Genomic DNA, 25,453 nt, shown 5'->3' on the forward strand with positions numbered 1-25,453 from the left:
TTAGAGGACGTGAATTTCTCCAATCATAGTTCTTAAGTCTGCACATTGTACACAGTCAGTCAAGGTGTGAGTCAGACATTCAATCAGACAACTAATTAAACCTGTCCATTAATCAGTCAGACAGTGATAGAAAGCCAGAGAACCAGTCAGACACTCTGTCTGCCATTCATTCAGTCAGATATTCAGTCATACAAACTTTAGAAAAACATTTCAATCCTAATCCTAAATTTCACAGAATGACAAAAGTGTTCAAAATATACAGAGAAGGTACAAACAAACAAGATCCCATACTACAAAACTCTTGTTTTTGAGTGTGTATGTAAAAATGTGGGTGTCACTTAACCCCCATATGCTATGTGTAATTCACTGCGTAAATCCTGCGCTGCTCTGCGCTGCGTAAAAGCTGCGCTACTCGAACACATCCAAGGCCAAATCCTACACAATTCTCTGATTCCTTCATAACCGCAATTCCCCACGGATCACAACTGTGTTCTGTTCACTATTTAGTGCACTACTGATCAAAAATGGCCGTCGTTTGGGCTTCAGCCTGGATATTAGAACTGACCTGACGATAGCATCCGAAAAACAGTTTAAACCCGGCTTTAAACAATAAAAAACTGTTGCATTTCATATGACGTCACTTACCGACTTCAGCTCAGACAGACGGTCCCTCATTTTCCAAAATAAGTGAACAAATAAACAAAAGTTGATTAGCTTCCTGCTAATAAGATGTACCGGTCCGTTTCTATGCCAACTCCGAGTCACACATCAACAAGCGGGTTGTAAGTAAAATAAACAATAAAATAAATGTTATTTGACGGCAGTTATTAGGAAAATGAGCCGATAAAAAGTGTTGTAAAGTAACGGAGAGAACAGCAGCCGCCTCACTGACAATTCCTGTCAGAGTGAGAGCGCGCGCACAAACACCACTGCTCTCGAGACCAAGGTGGAATGAGCGCGCGCGTGGGGTGGGGTGGGGATGGATGGATAAATAAATAGATAAATAAATGAAAGAACCACAAATAAGTTTTGTTCAAGTCTGTAGTCGTATTATTAAATTATAAAAAAATAATTAATCTATTAATATTATTTATATCCATATTATCTTTCTATCTCTCTAATAACTTTGGCTTTTAATCTAAAATAAGCATAAATAAAAACATATTCATTGCTGCTTTTTTTCCATTTTGTGAATTTATTTCAATTAATTGATAATGAATTTATTTAATTTTCTCGCATTTATTGGTAAATTAAAACGTTGGTTAAGTGACAGAAATAAAGCAATTCATGAAATACATGAAATAAAGCAATTATGAAAAAATCCTTGATTTTAATGACAATAAAACTAGTTTATAATAATTTTCCCAGAATTCCACTTGTTATTGTTTTTCTTTTATGTAAATTATACATGAAGGGAAAAAAGTCATTGTCTAATTATTGGACTCAGAATCAGGTTTATTGGCCAAGTGTGTTGACACACGAGGAACTTGGTTCCAGCTGTTTGTGACTCTCTAAAAGTACAGACATAAATAACACTATACTATACAAACTGTACAAGACGATGTAGACGATGTCATACGATATAGACAGAATGGGTATTAAATATGAATATAGAATACATGACTGATCAGTTATGTGTATAAAGTGTGAGAAGTGCATGGTAGTGCTAATAACAATATTGTGTAATATGCTTTTGTACAATATACAGCAGCAGTAGTGTGTGTAACATATACGGATGGTGTGATGACTGACAGCTCTGATAAGCAAAACTCTGTAGTGTCTGAGAGAAGGAAAGAGCTGAAAGAGGTTGTGTCCAGGGTGCTAAGGGTCAGTAGTGATTTTTACTACCCGGATTCTGGTTCTTATACAAGTCCTGGGGAGTGGGCCGGGGGGCACCAATTATTTTTTCTGCTATTTTTACAGTGTATTTTGCAGTTGTTTCTGTCCTTTTTAATTGCTGCTCCAAACCAGATGGTTATGGATGTATTTGCACAGGACAGATTCAATGACTGCAGTGTAGAACTGCATCAACAGCTCCTGTGGCAGACCGAACTTCCTTAATTGGCATAGAAAGATAAATGGATCTGTTAACGATATGGGTGAAGATAGGAGCCAGTTGGTCAGAACATGCTTTGAGACAGGATGGAGAGACCCCGTCTGGGCCAGGAGCGTTCTTTGTCTTCCGTCTCTGAAGGAGCCGATTCTACAGAAGCGTATTGCATTCACTTGAGGAAAAAAATCTACTCTGTTTTTCTGAATTAACGACTTAATTATCTCAGAATTATGAGATCATTTTTCATAAAAAAAGAAAAATGAATTGTTCTGTTTTTCTGAATTAATGAGATCCCTCAAAATCTTGCCAGGAGCTCTATTTTAGGTGGATTGGATGATAGTAAACATGTCCCACATTTTAAGTTTAAGGGATCTCATTAATTCAGAAAAACAGAGCAAAATAATTTTTTTCATGAAGATTATTCTCATAATTCTGAGATAATTAACTCATTAATTCATAAAAACAAAGTAGAATTTTTTTACCTTGAGTGAATGCAATACGCTTCCGTACGATTCATATCCTCTTTACAAATAGAGTGCAACTTGAGTGCTAGGAGTATTAGTTAAAGGGGTTCCCAGAGGTGTAATGGGGCAGTCAGTATATAGTTTATTAATAATTTTATCACACATTTATTTGAATAATTGAGTATTTGTTGCATTATATTTTTAACAGAACACTGAAACTGAATCTGTGGTCCTCATTTCACTTTGTCATTGTAAACTTTCTGGTTACTTTATTAGACAAAGTTTATTACAGCAGCTCCATCTAAAACTCATACCATCCTAAAAGCTGTGAGAGAACACCATCAACTGGACATGCAATAAAACAACCAGAAACAACATGTTTTTATTCACCACTAAATAGTCTTAAATAATTAAGAACTGCAGAATAAATGTTTGAGGCAATTATCTAGAAGTATTTTATATGATCAGTTTTATGTTTTAAGTAATGGCACCTCAACGACCACAAAAGTGCAAAGAGTGGGCATGTTCAGGCAATCAGCAGGCAAGGGGCTTTTATTTTAGTACAAGAAAAAACAAGTTAGGAACGCTAATTTGTTCTTGAAACAAACAAGCTTCAGTCTCGAAGACTGCATTTTACTTTTAACCTACAACAAATTTTGCAAATTGCAAATAAATTCTTAATAAGAATTCTTCTCTTGATCAACACAGAACACCTTTTACAAATAGTAAAGAAAGTCGTCCAGGTTGACGTTGGGCTCTTTGTGGATGCTCTGACCGACCAGGAAGGCCAGTTTGTGGGCGTACTGACACGGTACAGGAACTCGCACAATTCCCTTAATGGGGGAAGAAAAAAAACAACAGATATACAGCATGAGAGGTAGAGAAACTAAACTAATTCAGTAAACACCACTTTCAAAAACTGTTTCAAAACAAATGTTATATATTTACCGAAACATTAGTGTAGCCCAGCTGGGGTTATATTAAGTATCATTTCTTTTATTTTCATGTAATGGGGCATTTATGATTGTTTGTGGCTCATATAATATCATAACTGTGTCTTTGTGATAAAATAATTGTGCACGTCCCCTTTAAGAGTTTGTTAGTAATACACTGTCTAAAAACGTGGCTTTGCCCAGCAGGTTAGTTCATTTCTTTCTGATTGGCCCTTGTCCTTCTTATTCCCGCCTCTGCAGGTATACTGAGAATTATGATTGGATGAAGGGGTGGAGTTTAGAGCTGCAGATCGGTGTGAGAGGTTTGTTGTTTGTCTCCTGCGAGTTTTAAGGCTAATATATAGAGTAAATAACCACTGACAAAGTGTGTTAAAGCGTCTGTATTTGTCTGACCGAGTGTTATTACTACTTTTATTTGTGTATATAATGTGTACAAGAGTAAAGTTTACGACTTGTTTCTTCTGAGTCTGCTGCACAGACAGCCGAAGCTACGCTAATTCTCCTGACTATCTGACTGCTTTCCTACACTTTAGTTTAGTTAACGATGTGACTGGGAGGAATTCATGGACCAGTTGGGACTTACCTCGGACGTGCTTTGGAGTATCGTTGCTATGGCGATAAAGGATCGGTTCGGTAGAGGAGGGACTACAGAAAGATCTACAGCTTCAGAGGAGGGAATTTGGTGTTCCAGCCGCCTGGGAAGCCGTTCAGGTGATTTGTTTATTTTATTATTTTATTTTATTAAATCTGAGGTGATTATTGATATAAACTAAGTTAGTGAGGTAGAGTAAATCTGAGGCAATTATTAATATAAACTAAGTTAGTGAGGTAAGGTGAATCTGAGGCGATTATTAATATCAACTAAGTCAGTGAGGTAACGTAAATCTGAGGCGATTATTGATATAAACTAAGTTAGTGAGGTAAGGTGAATCTGAGGCGATTATTGATATAAACTAAGTTAGTGAGGCAAAGTTAAACTGAGGCAATTATTAATTTAAAAGAAATTAGTGAGATAATGTAAATCTGAGGCGACAATTAATGTAAACTAAGTTAGTGAGATAAAATAAATCTGAGGCAATTATTAATATAAAGTAAGTTAGTGAGATAATGTAAATCTGTGGCGATTATTGATATAAACTAAGTTAGTGAGGTAATGTAACTCTGAGGCAATTATTTATATAAACTAAGTTATTGACATAATGTAAATCTGAGGCGATTATTGATATAAACTAAGTTAGTAAGGTAAGGTAAAACAGGTGATTATTAATATAAACTAAGTTAGTGAGGTAACGTAAATCTGAGGTGATTATTAATAGAAACTTAGTGAGGTAAGGTAAATCTGAGGCGATTATTAATATAAACTAAGTTAGTGTGGAAACGTAAATCTGAGGTGATTATTAATTTAAACTAAGTTAGTGAGGTAGGGTAACGTTTCTTCCCCTCTTCCACATTGCCCCATCATCTGCATATACATTAAAGCTGTTTAAATCCCTAGATGAATTCCGTCGAATACATCATTAATCATTATGTTAAATAATAAAGAACTAATGGCACTTCCCTGTGGTGTTCCATGGTGTACCTACACCATCTCAGAAATTGTATTTATTGTAATTGTAAGAAACTTAAAACCCAATTAGAAAATCTTCCTTCAATTCCCATTCTTTGTAGCTTTAACAGCAATCCTTCTCTCCACATCATATCGTATGCTTTCGATGTCAAAGTATACTGCCACTAACACCTCTTTCATTGCTAGTGCCTTTTTAACATCAGTTTCTAATCTAATTAATGTATCTAGGGTGGATCTACCTGGTCGAAAACCATATTGATGAGGAGCCATTAATCCTTTGCTTTCCAATATATAATAAAATAATAATAAAGTCGATTAATGATCATTTTTTCCATTACTTTATAGAGGTTAGATGTCAGAGCTATCGGCCTATAATTTCCTGCTATAGTAGCATCTTTCCCTGGTTTATGAACCGGGATTACAATTGCTTGCTTCCGTGATAGCGGTAATTGTCCTTCCCTCCAAATTTTGTTAAAAAGATCTAATATTACTTTAAGTATTATGTCATCCATCTGTTTAATCATAGTATAGCAGATTCTATCTATAAAGCAGTACTTCTAACCCTCATTAAGACTCTTTTAAGTTCCCACAAATTAAAAGCAGCATCGGTTTTTATTAAAAATATCTCGATTTTGCTTTAATATTTCTTCTCTCTGTCTTTTATAATTTATTACTAGGTTATCTGAGCTGTGTGCCTTTTGAAAGGTGGAAGCGAACATTTCGGCTTTATCTTCTTGGGTCGCTGCTGTTTTCCCTTCATCTACTAGTACTGGTATATTCTGAGCTCTATAAACCCCAACCATTTTTTTGAGGACACCCCATACCTCTCCTATTTGGGTTTCCCTTCCTATAGTGGAGCAGAATGAATGCCAGAACTTCCTTTTAGCTTGCTTTATTATCTTCCTTGCCTGAGCCCATTTCTTCTGATAACTAATTAAAGTTATAGGTATTAAGGTTTCCCTAAGCTCTCTAAAGGCCTTATTTCTATCTTTAACAGCTTTAGTGCATTAATCATTCCACCATGGAACAATTTTCAATCTTACTTTACCTTCTGATTTAGGAATGGATTCTTCAGCTGCATTTATAATAATTGTAATTAATTGATCAGAACACAAATCTATATCACCAGCTAAGCTATAATTCACCATTCCATTGATGCATACCCTGTTAAATTTATCCCAATCGGCTTTATCAAATCTCCATCTATTTGGCATTGTTTTATTTGTTGATAAATTTCCAGTCCCACATTGCATAAAATTGGAAAATGATCACTTCCCAATGTAGATTGCTCTAGTACTTCCCATTTACATTCTAATGCTATAGTTCCAGAGACGACTGTTAGATCAGTACATGACAGAGAAGAATCCCTCATATTGAATCTAGTACCCTTCCTGTTATTTAAACACACTAAAGCATATTCTTCTCTTCTACTACCCTACCATTATTATCTGTGCAAGTATTACCCCAAAGTGAATTATGTGCATTAAAATCCCCACACCATATAAAATTTTCCCCAGCTTTGGTTCTTATCATATTTGGATAATCGAGAGTTAACTGATTACAAGGATTATAAAGGTTTACCACCTTTAATCCCCCTCCCTGAGTCCACACCTCACAACAACACATTTGTTTTATTTTTTTATTTTTTTAAATTCGAGTCACTAATAGAGTGACTAAGTGCAGTGCTATAATGGAAGTCGTGGTGATTTTATATGTGTGTATATATATATATATATGTGTGTGTGTGTGTGTGTGTGTGTGTGTGTATGTGTGTATATATTCTTCCTTTACACAAGTCTTCTTAAGTTTCTCTGTTTGTATTTGAATACATAATTAAGACATTTAAGGACTACAAAAACATCTGTTTTAAACAGAACCACTCAATAACTTCTGCTTCTGCTGATGGCAAGCAGGTTAATCCACAACATGCACAGTCATCCTGCAGTGGCACTAAGACAAGAACAAATCTAAATTGTTGAGAGCCAGCAGCATGCACGAGATGTTAACAGACACTGGCATGTACAGGATGGAGTTACAGGACTCTACATACCTGACACTGGTTCTCTTAATACTGGTTCTCAGCAAATAAATGATAATAAATATAAAGGTACACCACGACCAATTATTAACTTATCCATCAGTAAACAGACAGACATAGATAATACACAGAGAAGGAGAAATAGGGAAAGAAAAGCGAAATGTAAGGTGAATCAACAAAGAAAAATTGATGTAAAAATACAAAAGGTTGAAGAATTGGTTGAAGAGTATTTGAGTATGAGTGTTTAAAAGAGACCGAGGGTATACCTAGACAGCTGGAAGAAGATTCCCAAGGAAAAGAAGACTATGATGCATTGTGTTATGGTGTATTTTCAGAATGTTCAAGAAAATTATGAAATGCTTTTCTTTTACTTCTAATCGTGTGTTCTCATGTAATAGAGCTGATTAGTTTAATATTGTTTATTTTACTGTAAACTTTCTTGTAGTGAACGGTTATAAAGCCTACTGTGTATTACTGAGAGTATCTGCACGCGCAGTGTTTTATAGCTTGCTGCCGAATTCCACGGCAAGAGAAAGCTTCAGTCTTATATAATCACAGCCTGACAAGTTGCAGGAAGTTTACTGCAACCACATGACCATATATGGAAGTGTTAACCATGAGAATAGAGGAAAAAAAGACATTAGCAGTGCACACAGAGTCGACGGCGAGATATTCGTGGGAACCGAGAAGTGTTTGTGAAATAAGATGGTAGTCGTCTAAAGCCAACCAAACCTGACAGCCAAATCTAACTGGCCACAGTAAAAAAGTATAAAAGCTCAGCTTTAATCACATTGTGTGTGAATTCTATTGTAAGCAGCATTAGTGCATGTTATACTTTAGCTTTATACTTTACCTTAGTGCACAAACACACACACACATGCACAGACACATACACACACACACACACACACACACACACACACACACACACACACACACACACACACACACACACACACACACACACGTCAGCATAAACCAGACAAACCAGTTAGACCAGTGTCAGTAAGAGTGAAAATCAGCAGCTCCATTTTGAGACGAGTGAACAGTAAAAGATTTGAGGAGTAAAAACACAGTGAGTATCTAAAGCTCTAATATATAAACACACTGAAGTGACACTAGATACAGAAGAGTTTTGTGGGTTTGTACTGAAGCTTTAATGTACACAGGTTGTTTTATAACTTGATAGCGTGACTATTTCCTGTAAGTGAACTCTGTGCTTTGTTTAGTCATTTGTGTTTTAATAAATATTTATATCTTATTAAGTATGATAACATATTGTAGGTACTCCGGTTTCCTCCCCCGGTCCAAAGACATGCATGGTAGGTTGATTGGCATCTCTGGAAAATTGTCCGTAGTGTGTGTGTGTGTGTGTGAGTGAATGAGAGTGTGTGTGTGCCCTGTGATGGGTTGGCACTCCGTCCAGGGTGTATCCTGCCTCGATGCCCGATGACACCTGAGATAGGCACAGGCTCCCCGTGACCTGAGAAGTTCAGATAAGCGGTAGAACATGAATGAGAGAGAACATAGTATAGTCACTATTGCATATTTTATTATATCTTGTGTATGTGTTAGTTAGTTAGATTGATAGAGAGAGAGAGAGAGAGAGAGAGAGAGAGAGAGAGAGATGTTATTTTAACTCTTGACGTGTGCACATTATTATTACATGTTTCAAAAAGATAAATAAACAAGAATGAAACACACACGCACGCAAGCACACACACACGCATGCACACACACACACACACACACACACACACACACACACACACACACACACACACACACACACACACGTCAGCATAAACCAGACAAACCAGTTAGACCAGTGTGAGTAAGAGTGAAAATCAGCAGCTCCATTTAGTGACGAGTGAACAGTAAAAGATTTGAGGAGTAAAAACACAGTGAGTATCTAAAGCTCTAATATATAAACACACTGAAGTGACACTAGATACAGAAGAGTTTTGTGGGTTTGTACTGAAGCTTTAATGTACACAGGTTGTTTTATAACTTGATAGCGTGACTATTTCCTGTAAGTGAACTCTGTGCTGATTCAGGGTTTAATTTAACACACCGATGTTGGAGTGAAGTAAACGTGTGTCCTGCTGTAATCTGGAGAAGGAGACATGACCTCCAACATGAGTGGGTCTGGGAAACAGGACTTAAAGAAAGACGAGAGGTGACTTACTTTTACATTCACCAGTAATAAATACACACCGTCTCATGGGAACACATCTGTATCTCTAAACACTCACTAGTTAACACAGGAAGTCAACTTTGCTTTAAGGTGTTTAATAGCAGTGAATATATCACTGATCTGATCTAAGAACAGTTTAGACAAATCATTCACTGAGAGAAGAGTAAAAAGGACGGTGTAATGTGGAGCATAAGAGCAGCAGAGCTTTGTGTCAGTGAACTCTACAGGCTTTAAGACCCAGCTGAGTCAGTTAGCTGTGACTGGGACTCCTGATATCAGTGTAATTCCTGACTTATGAAGCCTGTCTCCTGTTTGAATAAGTGTACAGACTGGATCTGAATTAAAAAGATGGAATTATTGGTGTTTAATGATGAACACATTGTTTAACAGTGCTGAGTATTAATTATTGCTGATATTTCTGTTCTAGAATGATGGAGGGAAAGAGATCAGACTCACCAGAACCCAGCTGTGTGTCCATGAAGACTGACAAGTCAATAGAACGTCCATTTAACTTCAGAGACAGAGACAGTTCTACTGATGTGAGGTCAGTATAGTGAGGTGTTTTACAGCAGTGTTCCACCTGATCAAACTCACTCGTCTCATTATGAAGCCCTTCATGAGCTTTATCAGGTGTTGAAGCAGTAAAACACTAAACTGTGCAGTGCTGCAGCTCTCGGACTGGCAGTGAGGAAAAGTGCTTTAAGAGTTCAGTTCAGTCTGCAGTCCCTGAGCTGGAGGGTCTGTGGTGCTACAGAAGAACATTTATACCTGGGACATTAATGACTATATAAAGATTTTATTCATTTATTCAAACATTTGTTTCTAAACATGTTGGTGTCAGTTAGGAAATCCTGAAATCAGTGTATTGTGTTAAGAGTATAGTGTTAAATATCTGTGTGTGTATTTATTAGTGTGTGATTTGTGCAGCTATGAATACATATAGTCCATATTACATGATGGGTTTTGTTTGTTCACAGACCACAAAAATCAAACATCAGCACAAATCAGCTGGACTCTATATTCAAGGTGTGTGTGTGTGTGTGTGTGTGTGTGTGTGTGTGTGTGTGTGTGTGTGTGTGTGTGTGTGTGTTTAAAGTGTGTAATGTGTGTGTTGTGTTTAAAGTGTGTAATGTGTGTGTTGTGTTTAAAGTGTGTAATGTGTGTGTTGTGTTTAAAGTGTGTAATGTGTGTGTTGTGTGTAATGTGTGTGTTGTGTTTAAAGTGTGTAATGTGTGTGTTGTGTTTAAAGTGTGTAATGTGTGTGTTGTGTTTAAAGTGTGTAATGAGTGTGTTGTGTTTAAAGTGTGTAATGTGTGTGTTGTGTGTGTTGTGTGTAATGTGTGTGTTGTGTGTAATGTGTGTGTTGTGTTTAAAGTGTTTAATGTGTATGTTGTGTGTAATGTGTGTGTTGTGTGTAATGTGTGTGTTGTGTTTAAAGTGTGTAATGTGTGTGTTGTGTTTAAAGTGTTTAATGTGTATGTTGTGTGTAATGTGTGTGTTGTGTGTAATGTGTATAATGTGTATGTTGTGTGTAATGTGTGTGTTGTGTTTAAAGTGTTTAATGTGTGTGTTGTGTGTAATGTGTGTGTTGTGTGTAATCTGTGTGTTGTGTTTAAAGTGTGTAATGTGTGTGTTGTGTGTACACTGATTATAAACACACAACACACACTGATTATAAAAACACATCACAACACACACTGATTATAAAAACACACATCACAACACACACTGATTATAAAAATACACAACATTACAACACACACTGATTATAAAAACATTCAACACACTGATTATAAAAACACACATCACAACACACACTGATTATAAAAACACACATCACAACACACACTGATTATAAAAATACACAACATTACAACACACACTAATTATAAAAACATACAACACACTGATTATAAAAACAACACACACTGATTAAAAAATACACATTACAACACACACTGATTATAAAAACACACAACATCACAACACACACTGATTATAAAAACACACAACACACTGATTATAACAACACACAACATCACAACACACACTGATTATAAAAAGGTTCAGAGAAGGTTGATGGTTTGATCCGGAGTGAAGTAACCGGGAAGCATGATGGCGGCGAGAGCAGGGAAGCAGCAGCAGCACCGTGTGGGGAGGAAAAGCAGCTCTGGGGAGCAGGATGAGGAGGAACAGCCGCTCCAGGCCGTGCTGATTGCTGACAGCTTCAATCGGAGATTCTTCCCCATCGCTAAAGACCAGCCGAAGGTGAGTTTATAGCCGCCTTATGGCCATTGCCTTCTTTGTTACCCTATAAGGCCCGCCTAACTGGACCAGACAACCAATCAGAGACGGCCTCTGATTTTTAACTGACTGATGTAACACCTGTAAATACAGGAACACCAGAGAGCTGCTGTAGGTGTAGATGGTGGTCGTGTGTGTGGGTGCTGGGGGTGGTGGTGGTGGTGTGTGTGTGTGGTGTTAATAATGGGCTACATTCTGTAGGTGTAGATAGTGGTGTAGTCCTCAAAAAAAGTGGTATACTACTACCCCCGCCCACCTCTTAAACCCCCTGTTCCCTGCCACGCTGTCAAAACAAGAAAAGCAAAAACAACACACAGAAGTCAATGTTTTCATTTCCATGACATTAACATTCATGCCTTTAGCAGACACCTTTATCCAAAGAAACCCTTAGTGCATTTGAGTTACTTACATTTTATCAGTATCTGTGATCCCTGGGTATTGAACCCACAACCTTTGCGATGCTAACGTAATGCTATACCATAATGCACTCATACTCTTGTATAAGAAAACTATTTATCATGCAATTATGCATTGTTTGTTCAGTTACAGTATGTTCCAGACATTTTTTTTCTATCTATTGTAACATGGACTGTGGAAAAGTGGCATAAGGTTGATTTTTCTGATGAATCATCTATTGAACTTCATCCCAGTCATCACAAATACTGCAGAAGACCTATTGGAATGCACATGGACCCAAGATTCACACAGAAAACAGTCAAGTTTAGTGGAGGAAAAATCATGGTTTGGGGTTACATTCAGTATGGGGTTGTGCGAGAGATCTGCAGAGTGGATGGCAACATCAACAGCCTGAGGTATCAAGACATTCTTGCTGCCCATACTGCTGCTCACAAATTTCCACCACCTTCCTTAACCTAGCTTCCACTACTCTTTCCCACAGCTTCATTGTATGGCTCATCAGCAACTTTATTCCCCTATAGTTGCTGCAACTCTGCATATCACCCTTATTCTTAAAGATCGGCACTAACACACTCCTCCATTCCTCAGGCATTCTCTCACTTTCTAAAACCCTTTTGAACAAATAGTTAAAAATTCCACTGCTGCCTCTCCTAGACGCTTCCAGACTTCTACCGGGATGGCGTCAGGACCAACTGCCTTTCCGCTTTTCGTCCTCTTCAAAGCCTTCCTGACTTCATCCTTTCTAATCTTATCTACTTCCTGTTCCACAGAGTTCACCCCTTCAATTCTTTTTTCCTCTCATATTCCTCATTCATCAGCTCCTCAATGTATTTCATTCCATCTTCTCTGTACACTCTCCTCACTTGTGAGCACCCTTCCATCTCTATCCTTAATAATTCTAACTTGCTGCACATCCTTCCCATCTCAATACCTCTGCCTAGCTAACCTGTACAAGTCCTTCTCTCCATCACTAGTGTCTAACTTAGTGTACAACTCATCATATGCCTTCTGCTTGGCCTTAGACTCCTCCCTCTTCACTCTGCGCTGTAACTCCTTGTGTTCCTGTCTATTCTCTTCAGTAATGTCCATATCCCACTTCTTCTTGGCTAATCTCTTCCTCTGGATACTATCCTGAACTTCCTCATTCCACCACCAAGTCTCCTTATCTTCTTTCTCCCTGTCTCCCTGATCACTTCTGCTGTAGTTTCCCAGTCATCTGGCAGCACTACCTGACCACCCAGAGCCTGCCTCAACTTCTGCCTAAATTCCTCACAACATTCCTCCTTTTTCAGCTTCCCCCACTTGGTTTTCTTCTCTATCTTCGACCTCTTCCTCTTACAGACCATCAGAGTCATCCTACACACCACCATCCTATGCTGTCTGGCTACACTCTCTCCCACTACCACTTTACAGTCACTAATCTCTTTCAGATTGCCTCTTCTACACAGGATATATTCTACCTGTGTTCTCCTAACTCCACTCTTGTAAGTCACTCTATGTTCCTCCCTCTTCTGAAAATAAGTGTTATCCATAGCCATGTCCATCCTCTTTGCAAAGTCCACTACCATCTGCCCTTCGAGATTCCTTTCCTTAACTCCAAACTTGCCCATCACCTCCTCATCACCTGTGTTCCCCTCACCAACATGTCCATTAAAATCTGCTCCTATCACCACTCTCTCACCAGTGGGAATACTCTCCATCACCTCATATAACTCACTCCAGAATCTCTCTTTCTCCTCTAACTCACAACCTACCTGTGGGGCATAACCACTAACAACATTTAACATCACCCCTTCAATCTCTAACTTCAGACTCATCACCCTGTCTGACACTCTTTTCACCTCCAGAACATTCCTTACAAACTCCTCCTTCAGGACCACACCTATCCCATTTCTCTTACTATCCACACCATAATAAAACAGCTTGAATCCTGCTCCTATACTACGAGCCTTGCTACCCTTCCACTTGGCCTCCTGTACACACAGTATATCCACCTTACTTCTCTCCATCATATCAGCCAGCTCTCTACAGTTCCCTGTCATAGTACCAACATTCAGAGTTCCTATTCTCAGTCCTACACTCTTACCTTTCCTCTTCTCTCTCTGTCTGTGCACTCTCCTCCCTCCTCTACTTCTTCGACCAACAGTAGCCCAATTTCCACCATCGCCCTGTAGGTCAATGGTGCCGATGGCGATCAACCCGGGCCTCGAGTGATCCGGTATGAAATTCGTACTGACAATTCGCATGGTTAAATCTGGCAATATTTTATGCCGGATGCCCTTCCTGACACAACCCTCTCTGTTTATCTGGGCTTGGGACTGGCACAGAAGTCATTAGACTGTGACCCCCATGGCACATCTATATTTTATAAAAAAAAATAATACAAATCATGATCAAGAATCGTTTATAAGGTTAAAAAATGTAACCTTTCTCTTTAGTTTGGATGTGTCTGGACGTATGTGAACACACCAGCTGTACTCAGGTCCACACCAAACACCTGAACCAGTGTGTGTGTAAAATCAGAGGTCTGGAGGTGACAGATTTGTACGTGTACGAGCACAGAGAACAACACACACCAACTGTGTTAGTGTCTCTGTGAAATCCAACATATAACTGAGTGTAAAGTACGACTAGTATTGTCATGTTATTACCTGGTAGTGTACAGCTGTATAATTCTTTATGTTCTGTAATAAAATGCACTGTATCTGCAGTGTTGGGTGTAGAAACTTGAACACAGATCAGAGTGTAGTGTTTGTAGGCTGCTCGCTCTCACATGTGTGTGTTATGTACATGACCTAATGGTCTTATAATAAATTGTAGCTGAGAGATTGTGGAGTGCAGAAAGACGTCCCTGCTCCTGTAAATGTCCTGATGTGGTGTCCTGTCCTCTGATTTGTGTGTGTGACACAAACACACTGACATTTCTGTTACAGCTTCAACTTTAGCTGGATTATGGCTGTGTTTGTGTGTTTGAGATCAGTGTTCTGATATTTCATCATTTCTCTTCCAGTCTGCGTCTCTGTGATCTGACAGAGGAAAGCTGTAGAGTTCTGTCCTCAGTTCTCAGCTCAAACTCCTCCAGTCTGAGAGAACTGAACCTGAGGGGCAATAAACTGCAGGATTCAGGAGTGAAGCTGCTCTCTGATGGGCTGAAGGATCCACACTGTACACTGGAGATACTGAGGTACACACACACACACCACATACACACGCCACATATAAACACACACACACATACACATAAACACAGAAACATAAACACACACACACACCCACATACATAAACACACACACACACACATATATATGAACACACACATACACACTCTCTCTCACACACACATACACACACGCACGCACACACACACACACACCCCACACACACTCTTTTTTTCTTTATCTCCTACAATTAATATCCCCATTTTATCCTGGTTTAACTGTAGAAAGTTCTGTGACATCCAGTCAGATATTTCATTCAAGCATGTAATCAGTTTGTTAATTAGCTCTTGATTACACAGTGACACTGATATATAAACTTGTGTGTCATCTACATAACTATAAAAACTGATTTCATGTGTTTGAGTCGAACAAGAGACATGTAGAGGGAGAAAAGCAAGGCTCCTAAAAACAGATCTTTATGGAACTCCAAATGAAATTTCATGTTGTCTTGATGAGTGACTTCACAATTGACCATAAAACTGTCTAGCACACAAGTATGATGTGAACCAGTTTAGTACTGGTCCTGAGAGACCTACTCAGTGCTCAAGTCTGTGTAGAAGAACATCCTGGTCTACAGAATCAAAAGCTGCACTCAGGTCAAGAAGAAGAAGAATGGAAATGTGATCAGAACTAGAACTTAGTTACAGATCATTTAAAACCCTGAGCAAATGCTGCACAGCACAGAACATTTGTGTTTAGTGACACTAAAACTCTATAAAAGGTAAATGGGAGTTATTGTGACTTATTAATGTAACAGCAGCTGAAGACCAAAATGTGGAACCAGTTTACAGGTAAGGTGAATTAGGTGTGAATGTGGTGAAGGGAAAGAAAACGGTTGGAAGGAGAGAAAAAGAGATCTACACTGTACCCAGGTGATCATGAACACTGTAATCCATGTGAAGAAGTTTTAATGAAGAAAAGACTGTGTCGATAGTAAAGTGATCCGTGGTACACGGTGTCCCCGGTGCTCCCCATCGACTCTGGTAAAAGCAGGACCTTGGTGGGGTAGTCACGGGCGAGCTGCTCCAGGTTTTCATAGACGTACAGTTCTCGTACTTCATTGCTCACAGTGTTGATGCACCACACCGTGTCTGGCCCATACGGAGCTCCTGGAGACTCTGGGTCCTGGAACCACATTCTGTATTTTCCTGTGATGCTGTTGGCCTTCAGATGGGTCTCAGGCTCACCGACAGAAACAAGTTCAACAGGTACTTGTTCGGTCTCTTGTCATTTCTAGACTGGATTACTGCAATGCACTGCTGGCAGGTCTACTTATGAACGCAATCCGTCCTCTGCAAATGATCCAAAATGCAGCTGCCCGGCTTGTTTTCAACCTGCCAAAGTTCTCGCATACCACCCCGCTGCTGCGATCCCTCCACTGGCTTCCGGTAGCTGCACGCATCCGGTTCAAAACACTGATGCTGGCCTACAAAGCCAAAAATGGACCAGCTCCCTCTTACCTCAAAGCCCTCATCATTCCTCGCACTGCACCCCGTAACCTCCGATCTACCAGCACTGCTCGACTGGTTCCACCATCTCTCAGGGTAAGAGGCAAGTATACTACAAGACTCTTCTCTGTACTGGCACCAAGGTGGTGGAATGAACTTCCCCTAGAGGTCCGGACAGCCGAGTCACTGGCTATTTTCAAGCGGCGGTTGAAGACCTACTTATTCAGGAAGCACTTCAACTAGCACTTCTTTCCTTATCCTTTGCATTTAAAAAAAAAAAAAAAAAAAAAAAAAAAAAAAAAAAAAAACTTTGACACTTTTTCATTGTATCTTTGAACAAATGTTTTAAACTCATGGTATCTTTAAGTATGTAACCTAGTGAACCAGCATTAATGTATTCGTTGTTAGAGATTTAAGCTCTTATGTACGTCGCTCTGGATAAGGGCGTCTGTCAAATGCTGTAAATGTAAAATGTAAGTTCCCTACAGCCTTTTATACATAATAATCATAATAATCAAGTTGTTTGTCGGCACATTTCAAATTTCATGTCTATTATTTTTTTTAATGGCTGGTTGCTAATTTATAGATTTAAAGCCATGTTTATATTTAACAATCTTCAAAAATGAAGCTGTCAGACCTGCATTGTCCTGAAAGTTCTCCTGGACTTTGGGAGGAACTGGAACTTCAGACACGGTGATTAAAGCAGATCTGATATATGACAGAAAATAAATATCAAACATATTTAATTGCAAATTTTTTACTCCTTACAATTTCACTTAGATATTAAAGACATGTTTATGGAAGGAGTCTCCAGTGTCAGTGCTTTGGAATGGTCAGAGTGAAGTGTTTACAGACAGTTTAAAAGATGCCTATCAGCCTTTAACACATGTGAGAGAGAGAGAGAGAGAGAGAGAGAGAGAGAGAGAGAGAGAGAGAAGAAGAAGACTGAGACTAGAACAGGAACTACCATATTGCATGGACGTTCCAGCACATTAAATATAACTATAAATGGATAAACTGTAAGTTGTTTAATTTAAAACTGTTGTGAAGTTCTACAAAATGTTGCTCTAGAAAATGATTGTTGAAAATGAATGATTCCTTTAGCTAGAGAGCTTTACTACACACTCTTACACACTTTACTACACACTCTTACACACTTTACTAGACACTCTTACACACTTTACTAGACACTCTTACACACTTTACTAGACACTCTTACACACTTTACTAGACACTCTTACACACTTTACTACACACTCTTACACACTTTACTAGACACTCTTACACACTTTGCTAGACACTCTTACACACTTTACTAGACACTCTTACACACTTTACTAGACACTCTTACACACTTTACTAGACACTCTTACACACTTTGCTGGACACTCTTACACACTTTGCTAGACACTCTTACACACTTTACTATACACTCTTACACACTTTGCTAGACACTCTTACACACTTTACTAGACACTCTTACACACTTTGCTTGACACTCTTACACACACTTACTTACACTTACACATCGTATCCAGGGAAAAGAAATGGACATCTATGGAAAATGTTATTAGGCAACTTTCTGTACATGCAGTAAATAAATTCCTTTTTCCCCATAAGGCGTTTTTTTTTTTTTACTTTTTTAAAAATGAATATGTTTCTGCACGTAAGCCTGAAATAGCATAATAAAAGTTGAATAAGTTTGCTGCTTTTATACATTATAGAGCTCTTTTATTTTTACTCAGTTTATATATTTTTACCCTAAATGAGGAGCCTGGAAACCTCATCAGCTGCAGAGTAGAGCAGCGGCCCTGAGGGGCACAGGGCTGAGCAGGAGACCAGTCTATCGCAGAGCACTTTCAGACACACACACACACACACACACACACACACACACACACACACACACACACACACACACACACACCTATTTACATACAGTTTAAAAGATGCCTATCAGCCTTTAACACATGTCTTTGGACTGGGGAGGAAACCAGAGAACCCAGAGGAAACCCTGAGGTACTGGTAGAACATATGTGTGTGTGTGTGTGTGTGTATGTACAGTAAGTGTGTGTATGTGTGTGTCCCTTAGTTCACATGTACATCAGATGCTTAAATGTTTTTCAAATGAAAATGTTTTATTTATTTCTAAATCTATATATTTGTCTTTATTTATTTATTTATTTATTTATTTATTTATATTTGTAATGCATATATTTAATGTTTTTTAATTTAAACCCCATTTCCCTTGGTATCTTTTTAATTTGAATGACTTTGTGCTGCTAAAACCCTATATTGAATGACTTTGTTCTGCTGAAACATTAGTGTAGCCCAGCTGGGGTTATATTAAGTATCATTTCTTTTATTTTCATGTAATGGGGCATTTATGATTGTTTGTGGTTCATATAATATCATAACTGTGTCTTTGTGATAAAATAATTGTGCACGTCCCCTTTAAGAGTTTGTTAGTAATACACTGTCTAAAAACGTGGCTTTGCCCAGCAGGTTAGTTCATTTCTTTCTGATTGGCCCTTGTCCTTCTTATTCCCGCCTCTGCAGGTATACTGAGAATTATGATTGGATGAAGGGGTGGAGTTTAGAGCTGCAGATCGGTGTGAGAGGTTTGTTGTTTGTCTCCTGCGAGTTTTAAGGCTAATATATAGAGTAAATAACCACTGACAAAGTGTGTTAAAGCGTCTGTATTTGTCTGACCGAGTGTTATTACTACTTTTATTTGTGTATATAATGTGTACAAGAGTAAAGTTTACGACTTGTTTCTTCTGAGTCTGCTGCACAGACAGCCGAAGCTACGCTAATCCTCCTGACTATCTGACTGCTTTCCTACACTTTAGTTTAGTTAACGATGTGACTGGGAGGAATTCATGGACCAGTTGGGACTTACCTCGGACGGGCTTTGGAGTATCGTTGCTATGGCGATAAAGGATCGGTTCGGTAGAGGAGGGACTACAGAAAGATCTACAGCTTCAGAGGAGGGAATTTGGTGTTCCAGCCGCCTGGGAAGCCGTTCAGGTGATTTGTTTATTTTATTATTTTATTTTAATAAATCTGAGGCAATTATTAATATAAACTAAGTTAGTGAGGTAAGGTGAATCTGAGGCGATTATTAATATCAACTAAGTCAGTGAGGTAACGTAAATCTGAGGCAATTATTGATATAAACTAAGTTAGTGAGGCAAAGTTAAACTGAGGCAATTATTAATTTAAAAGAAATTAGTGAGATAATGTAAATCTGAGGCGATTATTAATATAAATTAAGTTAGTGAGGTAACGTAAATTCTGAGGCGATCATTAATATAAACTAAGTTAGTAAGGTAACGTAAATCTGAGGCAATTATTAATATAAATTAAGTTATTGAGGTAACGTAAATCTGAGGCGACAATTAATATAAACTAAGTTAGTGAAATGAGGTAAATCTGAGGCGATTATTAATATAAACTAAGTTAGTGAGATAAAATAAATCTGAGGCAATTATTAATATAAAGTAAGTTAGTGAGATAATGTAAATCTGTGGCGATTATTGATATAAACTAAGTTAGTGAGGTAATGTAACTCTGAGGCAATTATTTATATAAACTGTTATTGACATAATGTAAATCTGAGGCGATTATTGATATAAACTAAGTTAGTAAGGTAAGGTAAAACAGGTGATTATTAATATGAACTAAATTAGTGAGGTAATGTAATTCTGAGGTGATTAATAATATAAACTAAGTTAGTGAGGTACCGTAAATCTGAGGCGATTGTTAATATAAACTAAGTTAGTGAGGTAAGGTAAATCTGATGCGATTTTTAATATAAACTGAGTCAGTAAGGTAACGTAAATCTGAGGTGATTATTAATATAAACTAAGTTTGTGAGGTAACGTAACCCTGAGGCGATAATTAATATAAACTAATTTAGTGAGATAAGGTAAATCTGAGGCGATTATTAATATCAACTAAGTTAGTGAGGTAACGTAAATCTGAGGCAATTGTTAATATAAACTATGTTAGTGAACTAAGGTAAATCTGAGGCAATTATTAATATAAACTAAGTTAGTGAGGTAATGTAAATCTGAGGTGATTATTAATAGAAACTTAGTGAGGTAAGGTAAATCTGAGGCGATTATTAATATAAACTAAGTTAGTGAGATAATGTAAATCTGAGGTGATTATTGATATAAACCAAGTTAGTGAGGTAAGGTAAATCTGAGGTGATTATTAATTTAAACTAAGTTAGTGAGGTAGGGTAACGTTTCTTCCCCTCTTCCACATTGCCCCATCATCTGCATATACAGTAAAGCTGTTTAAATCCCTAGATGAATTCCGTCGAATACATCATTAATCATTATGTTAAATAATAAAGAACTAATGGCACTTCCCTGTGGTGTTCCATGGTGTACCTACACCATCTCAGAAATTGTATTTCCTACCTTGACTTGTATCAATCGTCCGAATAAGAAACTTAAAACCCAATTATAAAATCTTCCTTCAATTCCCATTCTTTGCAACTTTAACAGCAATCCTTCTCTCCACATCATATCGTATGCTTTCGATGTCAAAGTATACTGCCACTAACACCTCTTTCATTGCTAGTGCCTTTTTAACATCAGTTTCTAATCTAATTAGTGTATCTAGGGTGGATCTACCTGGTCGAAAACCATATTGATAAGGAGCCATTAATCCTTTGCTTTCCAATATATAATATAGTCGATTAATGATCATTTTTTTCATTACTTTATAGAGGTTAGATGTCAGAGCTATCGGCCTATAATTTCCTGCTATAGTAGCATCTTTCCCTGGTTTATGAACCGGGATTACAATTGCTTGCTTCCGTGATAGCGGTAATTGTCCTTCCCTCCAAATTTTGTTAAAAAGATCTAATATTACTTTAAGTATTATGTCATCCATCTGTTTAATCATAGTATAGCAGATTCTATCTATAAAGCAGTACTTCTAACCCTCATTAAGACTCTTTTAAGTTCCCACAAATTAAAAGCAGCATCGGTTTTTATTAAAAATATCTCGATTTTGCTTTAATATTTCTTCTCTCTGTCTTTTATAATTTATTACTAGGTTATCTGAGCTGTGTGCCTTTTGAAAGGTGGAAGCGAACATTTCGGCTTTATCTTCTTGGGTCGCTGCTGTTTTCCCTTCATCTACTAGTACTGGTATATTCTGAGCTCTATAAACCCCAACCATTTTTTGAGGACACCCCATACCTCTCCTATTTGGGTTTCCTTTCCTATAGTGGAGCAGAATGAATGCCAGAACTTCCTTTTAGCTTGCTTTATTATCTTCCCTGCCTGAGCCCATTTCTTCTGATAACTAATTAAAGTTATAGGTATTAAGGTTTCCCTAAGCTCTCTAAAGGCCTTATTTCTATCTTTAACAGCTTTAGTGCATTAATCATTCCACCATGGAACAATTTTCAATCTTACTTTACCTTCTGATTTAGGAATGGATTCTTCAGCTGCATTTATAATAATTGTAATTAATTGATCAGAACACAAATCTATATCACCAGCTAAGCTATAATTCACCATTCCATTGATGCATACCCTGTTAAATTTATCCCAATCGGCTTTATCAAATCTCCATCTATTTGGCATTGTTTTATTTGTTGATAAATTTCCAGTCCCACATTGCATAAAATTGGAAAATGATCACTTCCCAATGTAGATTGCTCTAGTACTTCCCATTTACATTCTAATGCTATAGTTCCAGAGACGACTGTTAGATCATTACATGACAGAGAAGAATCCCTCATATTGAATCTAGTACCCTTCCTGTTATTTAAACACACTAAAGCATATTCTTCCATAAACTCTTCTACTACCCTACCATTATTATCTGTGCAAGTATTACCCCAAAGTGAATTATGTGCATTAAAATCCCCACACCATATAAAATTTTCCCCAGCTTTGGTTCTTATCATATTTGGATAATCTAGAGTTAACTGATTACAAGGATTATAAAGGTTTACCACCTTTAATCCCCCTCCCTGAGTCCACACCTCACAACAACACATTTGTTTTATTTTTTTAATTCGAGTCACTACTAGAGTGACTAAGTGCAGTGCTATAATGGAAGTCGTGGTGATTTTATATGTGTGTGTATATATATATATATATTTGTGTGTGTGTGTGTGTGTGTATATATTCTTCCTTTACACAAGTCTTCTTAAGTTTCTCTGTTTGTATTTGAATACATAATTAAGACATTTAAGGACTACAAAAACATCTGTTTTAAACAGAACCACTCAATAACTTCTGCTTCTGCTGATGGCAAGCAGGTTAATCCACAACATGCACAGTCATCCTGCAGTGGCACTAAGACAAGAACAAATCTAAATTGTTGAGAGCCAGCAGCATGCACGAGATGTTAACAGACACTGGCATGTACAGGATGGAGTTACAGGACTCTACATACCTGACACTGGTTCTCTTAATACTGGTTCTTAGCAAATAAATGATAATAAATATAAAGGTACACCACGACCAATTGTTAACTTATCCGTCAGTAAACAGACAGATAATACAAAGAGAAGGAGAAATAGGGAAAGAAAAGCGAAATGTATAATGAATAAAGAAAAATTGATGTAAAAATACAAAAGGTTGAAGAATTGGTTGAAGAGTTGAAATATTTGAGTATGAGTGTTTAAAAGAGACCGAGGGTATACCTAGACAGCTGGAAGAAGATTCCCAAGGAAAAGAAGACAATAATGCATTATGTGTTACGGTGTATTTTCAGAATGTTCAAGAAAATTCTGAAATGCTTTTCTTTTACTTCTAATCGTGTGTTCTCATGTAATAGAGCTGATTAGTTTAATATTGTTTATTTTACTGTAAACTTTCTTGTAGTGAACACTTATAAAGCCTACTGTGTATTACTGAGAGTATCTGCACGCGCAGTGTTTTATAGCTTGCTGTCAAATTCCACGGCAAGAGAAAGCTTCAGTCTTATATAATCACAGCCTGACAAGTTGCAGGAAGTTTACTGCAACCATATGACCATATATGGAAGTGTTAACCATGAGAATAGAGGAAAAAAGACATTAGCAGTGCACACAGAAACGACGGTGAGATATTCGTGGGAACCGAGAAGTGTTTGTGAAATAAGATGGTAGCCGTCTAAAGCCAACCAAACCTGACAGCCAAATCTAACTGGCCACAGTAAAAAAGTATAAAAGCTCAGCTTTAATCACATTGTGTGTGCATTCTATTGTAAGCAGCATTAGTGCATGTTATACTTTAGCTTTATACTTTACCTTAGTGCACAAACACACACACACATGCACAGAGACACACACACACACACACACACACACACACACACACACACACACACACACACACACACACACACGTCAGCATAAACCAGACAAACCAGTTAGACCAGTGTCAGTAAGAGTGAAAATCAGCAGCTCCATTTAGTGACGAGTGAACAGTAAAAGATTTGAGGAGTAAAAACACAGTGAGTATCTAAAGCTCTAATATATAAACACACTGAAGTGACACTAGATACAGAAGAGTTTTGTGGGTTTGTACTGAAGCTTTAATGTACACAGGTTGTTTTATAACTTGATAGCGTGACTATTTCCTGTAAGTGAACTCTGTGCTGATTCAGGGTTTAATTTAACACACCGATGTTGGAGTGAAGTAAACGTGTGTCCTGCTGTAATCTGGAGAAGGAGACATGACCTCCAACATGAGTGTGTCTGGGAAACAGGACTTAAAGAAAGACGAGAGGTGACTTACTTTTACATTCACCAGTAATAAATACACACCGTCTCATGGGAACACATCTGTATCTCTAAACACTCACTAGTTAACACAGGAACTCAACTTTAAGGTGTTTAATAGCAGTGAATATATCACTGATCTGATCTAAGAACAGTTTAGACAAATCATTGACTGAGAGAAGAGTAAAAAGGACGGTGTAATGTGGAGCATAAGAGCAGCAGAGCTTTGTGTCAGTGAACTCTACAGGCTTTAAGACCCAGCTGAGTCAGTTAGCTGTGATTGGGACTCCTGATATCAGTGTAATTCCTGACTTATGAAGCCTGTCTCCTGTTTGAATAAGTGTACAGACTGGATCTGAATTAAAAAGATGGAATTATTGGTGTTTAATGATGAACACATTGTTTAACAGTGCTGAGTATTAATTATTGCTGATATTTCTGTTCTAGAATGATGGAGGGAAAGAGATCAGACTCACCAGAACCCAGCTGTGTGTCCATGAAGAGTGACCAGTCAATGGATCCTCCAATTAACTTCAGAGACAGAGACAGTTCTACTGATGTGAGGTCAGTATAGTGAGGTGTTTTACAGCAGTGTTCCACCTGATCAAACTCACTCGTCTCATTATGAAGCCCTTCATGAGCTTTATCAGGTGTTGAAGCAGTAAAACACTAAACTGTGCAGTGCTGCAGCTCTCGGACTGGCAGTGAGGAAAAGTGCTTTAAGAGTTCAGTTCAGTCTGCAGTCCCTGAGCTGGAGGGTCTGTGGTGCTACAGAAGAACATTTACACCTGGGACATTAATGACTATATAAAGATTTTATTCATTTATTCAAACATTTGTTTCTAAACATGTTGGTGTCAGTTAGGAAATCCTGAAATCAGTGTATTGTGTTAAGAGGATAGTGTTAAATATCTGTGTGTGTATTTATTAGTGTGTGATTTGTGCAGCTATGAATACATATAGTCCATATTACATGATGGGTTTTGTTTGTTCACAGACCACAAAAATCAAACATCAGCACAAATCAGCTGGACTCTATATTCAAGGTG

The 25,453-nt window shown here is 37.8% G+C and overlaps 2 long non-coding RNA genes across 6 annotated transcripts in view; both read left to right on the forward strand.

Annotated features, from left to right (window-relative positions):
• LOC113652812 overlaps positions 1-25,453 on the forward strand; it is a 30,352-nt gene extending 4,899 nt beyond the window's left edge. For all 5 annotated transcript variants that reach the window (XR_007140813.1, XR_007140822.1, XR_007140817.1 and 2 more), the window contains 5 exons: positions 3,711-3,772; positions 4,004-4,181; positions 9,700-9,816; positions 24,852-24,968; positions 25,402-25,453. This is a non-coding gene — a long non-coding RNA (uncharacterized LOC113652812). The remainder of the gene's footprint in view (positions 1-3,710; positions 3,773-4,003; positions 4,182-9,699; positions 9,817-24,851; positions 24,969-25,401) is intronic.
• On the forward strand, positions 11,173-19,723 carry LOC125141439. The gene is made up of 4 exons (XR_007140807.1): positions 11,173-11,540; positions 15,004-15,177; positions 19,220-19,281; positions 19,513-19,723. It is a non-coding gene; the product is annotated as an uncharacterized LOC125141439 (long non-coding RNA).

This window comes from Tachysurus fulvidraco, chromosome 1 (genome assembly GCF_022655615.1).
Source record: "Tachysurus fulvidraco isolate hzauxx_2018 chromosome 1, HZAU_PFXX_2.0, whole genome shotgun sequence".
Lineage (NCBI taxonomy): Eukaryota > Metazoa > Chordata > Actinopteri > Siluriformes > Bagridae > Tachysurus > Tachysurus fulvidraco.